We start from the raw sequence: 12,094 nt of genomic DNA, 5'->3' as shown, positions 1-12,094 counted from the left end.
ATCCCGTAGGATTATTTCATCATTTCCCAACAATAAGGCATTTCTTATAAACGTAAGTTTAATCATGGCAATCACGTAGAGAATTTATTAATAATTGTAAACTAACCAATATATATATTAAAGAAAAGACCCACTCACAGATTATGTCGTCGGATTGAACCCGCTTCATAGCATCGAGAGTCCTTGCAATTTGGTTTGCCTAGAAATGAAACCATTTATGTAAATACGTAACGTACTAACGTATAAACATGTTTTCATACAAAGTACGGCTAATAAAGAAGCTATTTTAAAATGGTCAAATTTTGAAAAACGGAGAGCGGATTTGGGTCTGGCATGTCGAGAAACCTAAGGAGGGATCTTAGGCTCCTCCACTCTTAACCACGTGCAGCCCACGCGCCCGCAAGTACAGGTCTATTCGTCTTCCTCGCGAGGCCAGAAATTTGTTGGTTTTCTTCCTAACTTCTAAGACTGATTTCTAACTCAATACTTAACCAAATTTGATGATTCAAAAGCCAACTAGAAGCTAGGAATGTGGGGAAGAGGTTTATCTAATTCAGCCAATCATGGCCAGAGTTGAACGGGGAAACGGCCTAAAAGTGGCATGATGGTCACGGCCAAATTTTCCAGAAATCTGGAAATTTCTTCCTAACTTTCATAGCTAATTTCTAGTTTGATACTTAACCAAAATTGATGATTCAAAAGCCATTTTGAAGTTACAAATGTAGAGAAGAGATTCATACCTTTAGGAGGCCCAATGGAGATCCGAGTTGGTCGGAAAAATAGCTAGAAAATAGCCAAACGACCATGGATTGGAAATTTCCAGAATGAACAGTGACATTCCTTTGTGTTTTCCAATGGTACTGTGCAGCGCGGGGAGGTAGTTTTCAAGGTGTTTTTCTCTTATTTCTAGGTCCAATGGCTCACAAAGATTGCAAGAGATGATGGTGGGGGTGTTGCCTTGCTATGGTTGCAGGTGTAGAGGTGTGTGTGTGTGTGTGTGTGTGTGTCGGCAAAAAAGGAAGAGAGGGAGAAAAGGTGAGTGAGAGTGAAAGAAGATGAAGAAAATAGAGATAGAGAGTGAAAGAGAGATCACGAGACAGAAAAGGACCCCCCAGAAAAATGGGGAATCTTGCCACGTGTCAGCACGGGAATGGTCCGAAGTGGAAAATATATCTACTTGAAAAATTAGCAAAATTGTCTTTGCGTTTCGAATTCCGTAAAATCTTCGTTTTAGCTCCAAATTCGGATCCACCTGCGCCTACGCGTTTGTATTATCGTGTACACGCACTTACACTAAAAGAATAAGTCGTACGTCTCTCTAACGATGGTCAATGGAAAACAAAATCCTTGCCTCTAAGGGCATTTTTGTCAATTCACTCCTTTAAAATTATACAAAAACGTAAAATTAGGGACGGGTTGTCACAATCTACCCACCTAAAAAAATTTTGTCCCCAAAATTTTAAATCATTTGTTAGACAAAAGTTGTGAAAAGATAGCAGAAAAATAAAAATGTGAAGAAGGACCTACTTGTCTACTTGCTTAACGAACCTAACGAATAAGTTATTGATATTACGGTCTGCAGCTCGCAATACTGATATAGCACACAAATTAACTATATAGTAAATTCGATTCTTCAATATACCTGTTTGTAAAATTATCGTGTCAATCATGTACTATGTATAAGATCTCTATACAACATCTCACACGATGCCATACCCAAAACTAAAAAATTGTAACTGTAGTTACACATAACTCTAACATGGACCAATGTCAGTCATAATCATACTAAAACTGTAGAACAAATAAATGCAACATGTCCACCAAGGTTTAGATAATTCGTTCAAACTAACCGTTAGTCTGGGGTGAAATGCGGTACTAGCATAAAGTTAGTACACATGGCCTTCAAGATGACTGTCAAAGACTTGGAAGTGAAACACGTATCATGGTGAGATACAATAGTGACAAACATACTATATAGCCAAACAATATAGTTCATGATAGGAACATATTTATGCTACTTAGTTATGTTGTTTCCTTGCATTTAATTGGCTAATTACTTCTTATTATAGTGTTTTAAGCTATTTTCGTGTGTTTGTAGGTCTAATGACAAAGTTGGCAAGAAAAGGCAATTTTGAGCCTTTTAGAGTAGTTTTGGGCATTTATTGGATAGCTTATGAGTGGAGCAAGGTGGATGGATGAATTTGAAGACCAAAGGTTTCTAGGAATGTGCTAAAGAGTTGGAGAAGCAAAATTGGAAGTTTTGAAGATAAGGAATCAGCTACAATGAAGGAACCTTATCCTATCTTATCCAAAACATTATCCAAACAAACCTTATCTTATCCTATCTTATCTTATCCAAATCAGTTTGTGCCTTAATTTCAGCTATTTAGAAGGGATAAGTAAGCATTTAAATACATAAATATCTGGTTCTAGAAGCCCTAATCCCTCTCCTAAAAGGGTGACGCATGTTTTCCCTTCTAGAAGACCTTATCCCTTATTGGCCACATATACCTTTTTCCCTTGGTGGTTTAGGAGTTGTAATTCTTGTTCTACACCTATGCCGTGTGTCCTTGTCCCTTTAGGTCCAGAAATCTGTCTAAACATATTCTTTCTAGAAGCTTGATTATTGGCCGCACCTTTCTAGCTTAATTCCCTTTGGTTTTTGGTTGTTTTAACCCATTCCACTTGGGTTTTGGTTGTAGAATCCTTTCCCTACTCCCTTTCCTTGCCGTGCTAACTTGTATATATGCTTCTTATACGCCAATTTCAGTGGAACACACCCTATATTCAGAGAAATTGAGAGTTAATGTTGCAGGTCCCTTGGAGAAGTCTTGGAGATTTGTGCGTGCTTGTAAGCAAGGAAGAAGAAGAAGGATTCTTAGCCGTGTTTTGCATTCCAGGAGGTTCGAAATCTGCCATTGGAGTTACTGGGACGTACCTGGTTCTTTCTATCTTTAGATTTGTTTCAACGTTGGTTTTAATGTTGTTTTCAGTTTTAAGAGGCATGTGGAACTAATTTCTTTATAGTTGGAGGTGAATTCGAAGCCATGATTATATGTTTCTTGAGTCTTGAATGTGATTTGCTTATTTAAGTAATTAAAACTTGTTTATGTATGTTGATTGAGGATCGATACTTGGTTTGCATGCATGAATTTGATGCTAGAATATAAGGGAATTCCATGTAATAGTTATTTGCTTATATTCACAAGTAGTGGAAGTCATTAGTCATGATTGTGTTAAGTGAATCCTTGGCAGGAGTCTCATGCGTTTCATAGTGATGAATGCCTTGTCAATGCTTATGATTTTCATAAAACTTAATGACTTTTGATATGTTTCTCTATCATGCGTTTCATATAGAGAACTTGAGAAAGATAATTTGATGCTAATGTGTATTCATTCAAATTCAATGAAATAAGGAAAATCTGATGGTTGGTTGTGCGATGCAATTAACTTGGGGTGTTGTCATTCAAAGTTTAAAGAAATAATAACTGGGAATTGGTTTGTATGCATATATCATATGTGGAGAAGGACCCTCTAACTAGCCTTTCACCCTTTAATTCAACTTAATTTGAAGTTTTTTAAGTTGTTTTGCAATCTGTTAAGTTTAGGTTTAAATTCGTCCAAATAAACCCCCCTTTACATTGAGTTGTGTCCTTTAGTTAGAACTAGTTTAAATCTGTCTCCATTGTTTATTTTGAGTCTAAGTTAGTTAAATTTCGGCTAAGTATCCCCATAGAGTCAGTTTTGTGTCTATTTGATAGTATTGAGTTGTTTAGAGTCAGTTTAGCTTGTTTTGAGTCTGTTTGGTCTAGTTTAGTGTTTTTAGAGTCTAGTTTGTGTTTCTAAGTTTAGTTAAGTCTAGATTAGCATCCCTAGTTAATCCCTGGCCTAGAACGATCCTTACTTACATATATACTACAATTGTCACAAATAGGGTTTAATTTGTGTGTCAAGTTAATTTTCACATCAGTTCACAACGCCTTAGAGAGTAGTTTCAAATTGAATTTCTCTTGAATTTAGAGAAAATTATGTCTAGAAGACTAAAAGAACAATTAAGAATTTGAGAGTCAAAACAAATCCATCAAATCTAAAATACAAGGTATCTAGATTAAATGTATTACATCTTGTTACAATGGTAGCTTCTAGAAGATTCGATCACCAATGGTCAAATTCGTTCAGCAAAGTATTTGTTGGGTGATTGAAGTACCAAAACTAAAGATTAAATATCTGAGCGATCTTCCTTAACGATTTATATGCTTCAAATTAATGCGAAGTGCAGTAGGGTAGACATGTACTCAAGGTTGGCTGGAATGCCTTCCAGCACCAAGAGGTGAATATGAATCACAGTCAGAGTAGATGATGATTGAAACACCAAAAAATCCGATAAATTCAAGAATGAGCAATTTTACTAGATGGTCTAAATGTAGTCCCTCTGGACCAACCGAAGGCGAGTTGACTTGTCAAGTCGATCAATAATCAGTGAAACATAATCATAACTCCACATGTACATGGTAGTTTATATAGGGAGCTTATGGTGATATTTCCCTATCTCCATTGGATACAGGAAGTGATTATAACCACTCAAACGATTTCTTGATGATTCGAAAATAACGTCAACTCGATGCTTGTTAACGTCAAATCGATGCTTGTGGTAAACAGTAATTACATTTGCACAACCGGGGTGATACACGATAGTGCAATCGTAGACGTTGATTTGGTGTTTCCATCACCAATGTCAAAATCTAGTTCCTTTCACTTAAAGATGTATTTGAAAAGTCTAGGGTTGACAAAGATTTTGGACTCGTTTCTCCACGGAGAAGTGTCATCCAATTTTCGAATGAAGATGATAACTGTTGACTTTAGGTCATGAATAAGATGGTTCATCTCATACAATTTCAACCGATGGAACATAAGCGATACTCCACCATGTTGCGTTAATCATTCAAAGGATACGTCATCCTGAATACTGAACTTATCGATTTTATCGAAAAGTGCATGAACAAGGGTAGGAAATAGACAACACCTCAATTGTCACAACTTTAATCATATCCCACGTCTCAGCTAAATTGATATTTCCTCAGCCAATATAGAAGGAAAAACACCACCTCAGAAAGTCACTAATAAACTGCTGATAAAACCAACAAGGCCAAAGATATGGCATATTTCACAACGATTTGTGGAATATGAAGTTTTCTACATTTGCAACCTTTTTGGAAATTAACAAGAATGTCGTCTGCTGAGATTACATCTCCCAAGAAAAGTACTAACTAAACGAAGGTAATATTTGAGAAATTTGGTGTGAAGCTAATTGTCGGTGTATGGAGAATGGATTTCGCTGCTGGAGTAGGTAAGAAAGTCATCAACAAGGTTACTACAAACTCGTCAGGTTATGGAAGAAAACTTGGGTTCTAAAAGTTGGTTGAAGAGATCATCAACTCAAAGTAGGGGCTAACAGTTTTAATTGTCACTCGATTAGCTTGCTAAAATCTTGGTACGATCCTAAGGTTCGGTCTTTCGCCTTCGCAGATAGGTTTGAGATTCCCTAGATAAAGTGTTTGTTGGGTAAATTCCTAATAGATAAACTTTGGTAACTAGGTTTTCTCAATAATGTAGGACTTGTTCGAAAAGATGCAAGGAAAATTGGTGTAGTATGAGAAAGTGGATCGATAATGTACTTCACCATTTGGTGATATCCCAGGTAAAATTTTGAGAAATGACGCTAGGGATATACGTCCTCGAAACGTACCATACTACTTCTTTTCATTACGCCACATGCTAAGAGGTCTTCACAGCTTTCTCGACACTCAAATTGCTCTTACAACATAAATTAACTCGTGCTTCAATTCTAATGCTTGTCGGTGGAAGTAACTAAAGGATGAATGGTCGAGAATGTTCTGGTTACCTAGATGGGTAAAATAATTAACACAACTGTGAGTTTATTGTCCTCCTAAAAGGCTTCCTCCTACGTTTCCACGATTTAAATTTCTTTGGCTCCGTTAATCATTGTTAATCAGTCTATTAGTTGCGCTGCTAATTAACACATATATGATACTTTTGATATTTTTGATATTGTTCGTTACCCTAAAACTATGAACCGGCATTCTGGCATAAAGGTAGCACTCCCAGATACTAGTACCTGCGTCCGGTATCAAAAATCATACCGCCTGAATACTGGTTGACAACTTTTGGATATTGGACAATATCGTCAATTAGTAGCACCACCGTAGGCTGATTACGGGTTAGAGTTCGCTCGGGTGGATGGTTTCGGATGATTGGTAAGGAATTGGTCCTAGGAGGTGGTTTCATTAATTCTAGGGAAAATACTTACTGGGATTTCTATTGACCGTAGGTATAACAACCCATACTTTAGAGCCTATACTCATCGAAATGATGAGTACAACACCAAAAGAAATTTTGGGAACTAGTATTGGTTGAGATGCCCTAAGGCTAGAAAAAGGAATTTGTTAATAATCTACTTTAGAACAGACTTAAACGGAAGTCGATCTTCGTCTTGAAGATCCGGAATGATCATTGGTGCGTTTGAAAAGATTAGTGCTATCGGGGACCAAAAGTGGCTATCCCCCAGATGATTTTCCATCGAGTGCTACCACTTTAGCAGTAAGTTGTTGCTTAAGTTATTACTAACGGATACTGCCAAGGAATCAAAACTATTTCTGGTTTCCTATCTCGAAAAGGTTAATAATGATGGCGTGAGAATAATGATGGGATTGATGGGTAAAACTCCAGTGGTACACAACTATCGATACATTAGCCATGTTTCAGGGCCATCAACTTGTCTCAAATCGGGAATTTTCCTTGGCAACGAGGTTCTCCGTTTAAAGTCTACAAGCGTCTGCCAAATTGATGTTCTAGAATATCGATAAGTCGTATAAGTCGCTCAAAAATTAGAAAAAGTTAACACATTTTTCGTCCTCGACAAGGTGGCAATATTGGAAGATTGGGTTTAAGAACTGAGAATGCTTACATCACATGTGTGATGAATGCAATACTGCCCAAACTTATGCTCTGATACCAAACTGACACACCCTGACCCCGGATGTCCACTTGGACTCCGAATCGAGCTATACTGGCTAACACCCAGAGGGTGACGAAACCATAAAGTGTAGTGATGTGGAAAATGTGAATAAATTTAAACCTAAAAGTGCCTAAATATAAAAGTACGTTGGTGAGTGGGAATGAACCCATTTCACACGTAATGTTAGAGCATAAGTACAGTACAGTAAGATAGGGTGAGAATTATACCATCGAAGGTAATCATCTATACCACGATTTGCCAACAATCCTCGCTGACATGTAAGCTCAGCAATAGAACCTGAAGGGGCAAAAAACAAGGCAAAAACTGGAACACTTATGAATACTCTTATAACCACTAAATACCTTGGTGGTGATGTGAAAGAGCACATTCTCTCAATGGTTGATGCAGCTGCAAAGCTTAATGCACTTAACATCAAAATAGATGACCCTTTTCTAGTGCACCTTGCCCTTAATTCCTTACCTCCCAAGTACTCTCAGTTGGAGAGTACTTATATAGCTTATAAAGAAAAATAGGACCTGAACGAGTTGATTGCTATCTGTGTGCATGGAGAGCAAAATATTCGACAAGATAAGGGAAAGAAACAAGTCAATGTAGTGGAGAGTGTCAATCCTTCCAATGAGAAAGACAACCCTCCATAGAAAAACAACAAAAGGTTTGCAAGAAAAGTCAATAATGGCAATAACCACCTGGGAATTCATAAGGGTGTTATAATGAAATGTTTCTTCTGCAAGAAGATAGGACATCAGAAAAAGGAATGCACTAAGTATAAACGCTGGAAGGAAAACAAAGAAAGTAAGAAAAACAAAGGTATGGTGCATAAAATTTCAGTTTGTTTTGAATCGAACTTGGTTGAGATATCTTATGATACTTGGTGGCTTGATACTGGTGCTACAATTCATGTGAAAAACTCATTGCAGGGGTACATTAGTAAAAGGGTGCCGAACAAGGATGAGGTATCAATGTTCATCGGCAATGGAGCTAGAGTTGCAGTGGAGTTCATTGGAGTAGTTAGGCTTGAATTATTTTCCGGTTTTTTGCTAGATTTGGTTGATGTTGCTTATATACCTTCCATGAGAAGGAACTTAGTCTCAGTTAGTAGGCTTGTTAAATCAAAGTTCAAGTTTGATATTAATGAGAATGGTTTTTCAATATTTGAAGTTCCAATTTAATTGGTGGAGTATTGGTTGGTGACATGTTCAAGCTTAACTGTAATATACCAACAAGTGTGGTTAACACAATAGGGCACAAACGAGCACTGATAAACGACACCTCATCCAAGTTATGGACAAGAGATTAGGGCATATTTCAAAAGAAAAAAAATGCAAAGATTAACTAGGGAATAAATTCTGCCATCACTGAACTATGGTGATTTTGAAATTTATACTAACTGCATTAAGGGAAAATTGATAAACAAGAAGAAGAAGGGTTCAAATAGAAGTACAAAGTTGCTAGAACTGATCCACAGACATCTGTGGACCTTTTCCAACACAAACACATGACGACTACAAGTATTTCATTACATTCATAGATGACTTTTCTAGGTTTGGGTATGTATACTTGTTGGCTGAAAAGTCTAGTGTCTTTGCTGCTTTCAAAATTTATAAAGCAGAAGTGGTGAATCAATTAGACTACAAAATCATGGTAGCAAGGTCTGATAGAGGTGGAAAGTATTATGGAAAGTTCAGTGAATCTGGAAGACAGCTTGGTCATTTTGCATTGTTTCTACAAGACCATGGAATTGTTACTCAATACACCAATCCAAGCACCCTTGACCAAAATGGAGTTTGTGAAAGAAGAAATAGAACCTTGATCGAGATGGTGAGAAGTATAATGAGTAATTCAAAACTGCCTACCTTTCTTTGGGGAAAAGCAATAAAAATTGCAAACTAATTGTTAAATAGGGTCCCTAGCAAGTCTGTCCCCTAGACACCATTCAAGTTGTGAACTAACATAAAACCAATGCTAAATCATTTGAGAATTTGGGGATGCACTGCAGAAGCCAGAGCATACAATCCAATGGAGAAGAAGCTGGACCTTAGAATAATCACATGCTTCTTTGTAGGGTATCTAGAAAGAACCAAGGGTTACAAGTTTTATTGTCCCAATCATACTTCAAGATTCATTGAAACTGGGAGAGCAAAGTTCATTGAAGAAGCTAATGATTTGAAGAAGCTAATGATAATGAGTGGGAAAAGAATCTTGATTGGAATGAAGAGGCCAAAGCAATACAAGAAGAAAACGTAGGTGATGCTATGACAGATGAAGTTGTTGTACCAATTCCAGTGCAAAGTGATCGAGTTGCAGAACCAACACAAGTTGTTCAACAAGAAGAGATGATTGCAATTGAACATGTGCAATTGAACAATGCACCAACCATTCAAGAAGAGAACCTTGAGCTTATGCACATGGAAACCAGAAGATCTACTCGTACAAGAAAGCCTGCAATCTCAAATGATTTCCTTGTGTATTTGCAAGAGGCTGAGTTCAGTAACCAAGAAGAAGATCCATTAAACTTCAGGAAGGCAATTGAGAGTCTCAATAATGCACATTGCCAAGAAACTATACAATCAGAATTGGACTCCATGAATAAAAACAAAGTGTGGGAGTTGGTTGAGCTGCCACAAGGATGCAAACCAATAAGTTGCAAGTGGGTTTATAAGACTAAGAGAAACTCTAAGGGTGATATCGAGAGATACAAAGCTAGACTTGTAGCTAAGGTATATACTCAGCAAGAAGGAGTTGATTACAACGAAACCTTCTTCCCTGTCTCTACAAAAGACTCTTTTAGAGTAATCATGGCACTAGTGGCTTACTTCGATCTACTCTTGCATCACATGGATGTTAAGACTGCATTCTTGAATGGAAACCTTAAGGAAGAGATCTACATGAAGTAACCAGAGGGTTTCATTCAAGAAGGGAAATAGAATTTGGTCTGTAAACTTAACAAATCCATTTATGGATTGAAACAGGCCTCGAGACAGTGGTATTTGAAGTTTGATGAGGTTGTTTCATCACACGGTTTCGAAAAGAGCCCTAGTGATGAGTGCGTTTACATGAAAATGAATGGAAACTATTTTATTTTTCTCATCCTTTACGTAGATGACATATTGTTAGCATGCAATAATGCATCACTGCTAAGTGACACCAAGAGATTTTTGTCTAACTGTTTTCAGATGAATGATATGGGAGAGGCATCCTGTGTTCTTGGTATTCAGATCACAAGGGATCGAAGTAGAGGACAACTTGGTTTATCACAGAAAGCTTACATTGAAAAGGTCCTCAAAAGGTTCAACATGGAAGACTCGAATGGCTGTTATGTTACCATGATAAAGGGAGACAAGCTTAGTAAGGATCAATGCCCTAAGATTGATTTTAAGAAGAAAGAAATGGCTAGTAAGCCTTATGTTTCTCTCGTTGGGAGTCTCATGTATCCATATGAATGTAGACCTGATATTGCATATGCTATTAGTATATTGGGAAGTTTTCAGTCTAATCATGGCAATGCACACTGGATAGCTGCCAAGAAAGTTTTGAGACACTTGTAGAGAACAAATGAATATCAGCTAGTATACAAGAGGGATTCAAAACTCAAACTAGTAGGTTATAGTGACTCAGACTTTGCAGGCTGCCTTGATTCACTTAAGTCAACTTCAAGTTATATATTCACATTGGCAAATGGGGCAGTGTTATGGAAGAGTGTGAAACAAGATACTGTTGCCATTCCACTATGCAAGTTGAGTTTGTAGCTTGTTATGAAGCTACATCACATGCTATATGGCTGAGAAATTTCATCATCAGTCTTGAGATTATGAATTTAATTGCAAAGCCTGTTCAAATTTGGTGTGATAAAAAGTTGTCGTCTTTTATTCTAAGAATAATAAAAGGTCTCCAGGAACTAAGCATTTGAACACCAAATATGCATTGACAAGGAAGAAAGTGAAGCCTGGAGAGATCAAGGTTGATTACATTGACACTTATGCAGTGCTTGCTGATCCACTCACTAAGGTATTACCAAATGCAGTTTTTCACAAACATGCAGTCAGTATGGGAGTGACTGCTGCAACCCTAGATTTGTTGAACTAGTGGGAGTAGTGATAGTATATAGCATAGTTATGCATATTGGTTATTATCGTGATAGTAAGTAGTAATTTTGGTTTTATGTTTAGCCAGTTGCTGCACTTGGTTGAATTGAATGTTTAATAAAGGGATACTACTTAATTCATACATTGTTTCAATATAGTTCTAAATTCTTATTTTCTGTTGGAAATAAAGGTTGTTGAAGGATCATAAGCAACTGATATATTACAGTGAGACAATGTAGCAACAAAAGGTTATTAGCTGCAATTAGTAGTGCCGAGAGATTGATTGCCATATGTACTGAATTTTTCACGAAAAATATATGTAAGCTATTCTTATAGCTTGAAAGTTTCATAGGAAGCATTAAGCAATCATAAATAAGACTGATTAAGGGTTTAGTTATAAGCTATAACTTGGACTCCAAGTAAAGGTATATAACTCGGTTATAATTGGAGAATAAAGGCTCTTGATACTATCCTATTTGGATTGAGATTTGGTAGATTATATCCTTGTACAATAAGGAATCCTAGCGTATGATTATGGGAATGTATGCTAGGGTTGAAGTAGTATAAATACTAAGTGAAGGTCCTTGCATACACCACTGATACACATACTTGCAGAACTCCTCATAGGTTCGAGTAATACAGTGGTGGTGAGTGTGCAGAAGACCAACCTTCAAAGTCTAGGGTGTTCGAGGAAAGCTTGCTGCAATTGCAGTCCTTGTTGTGCTAGGAAGATGACTTCTCAAGGTTAGTTCTATGGTGTTTTAATGGTACATAAAGATATCATGTTTAACAGTCTAGGCGGACGCCTAAGCAGGTCTTGGCACCATTTCTTAATTTTCATACACTTAAAAGACTAATCGGGGCAGTGACCAGCTGCCTAACGCCTAATTGGGGCCTAAGTATAGCTAGGTGGAGATTTTTAAAAACAGTGACCCTAACCCCCAACCTCGACTCC

This window comes from the organism of the source record quoted next, unplaced genomic scaffold (assembly GCF_019419815.1).
Source record: "Pyrus x bretschneideri cultivar Hongxiangsu unplaced genomic scaffold, Pyrus_bretschneideri_v1 Contig35, whole genome shotgun sequence".
NCBI classification, from domain to species: domain Eukaryota; kingdom Viridiplantae; phylum Streptophyta; class Magnoliopsida; order Rosales; family Rosaceae; genus Pyrus; species Pyrus x bretschneideri.
The sequence above is the reverse complement of the archived record's forward strand: the minus strand, read 5'-3'. Positions refer to the sequence as shown.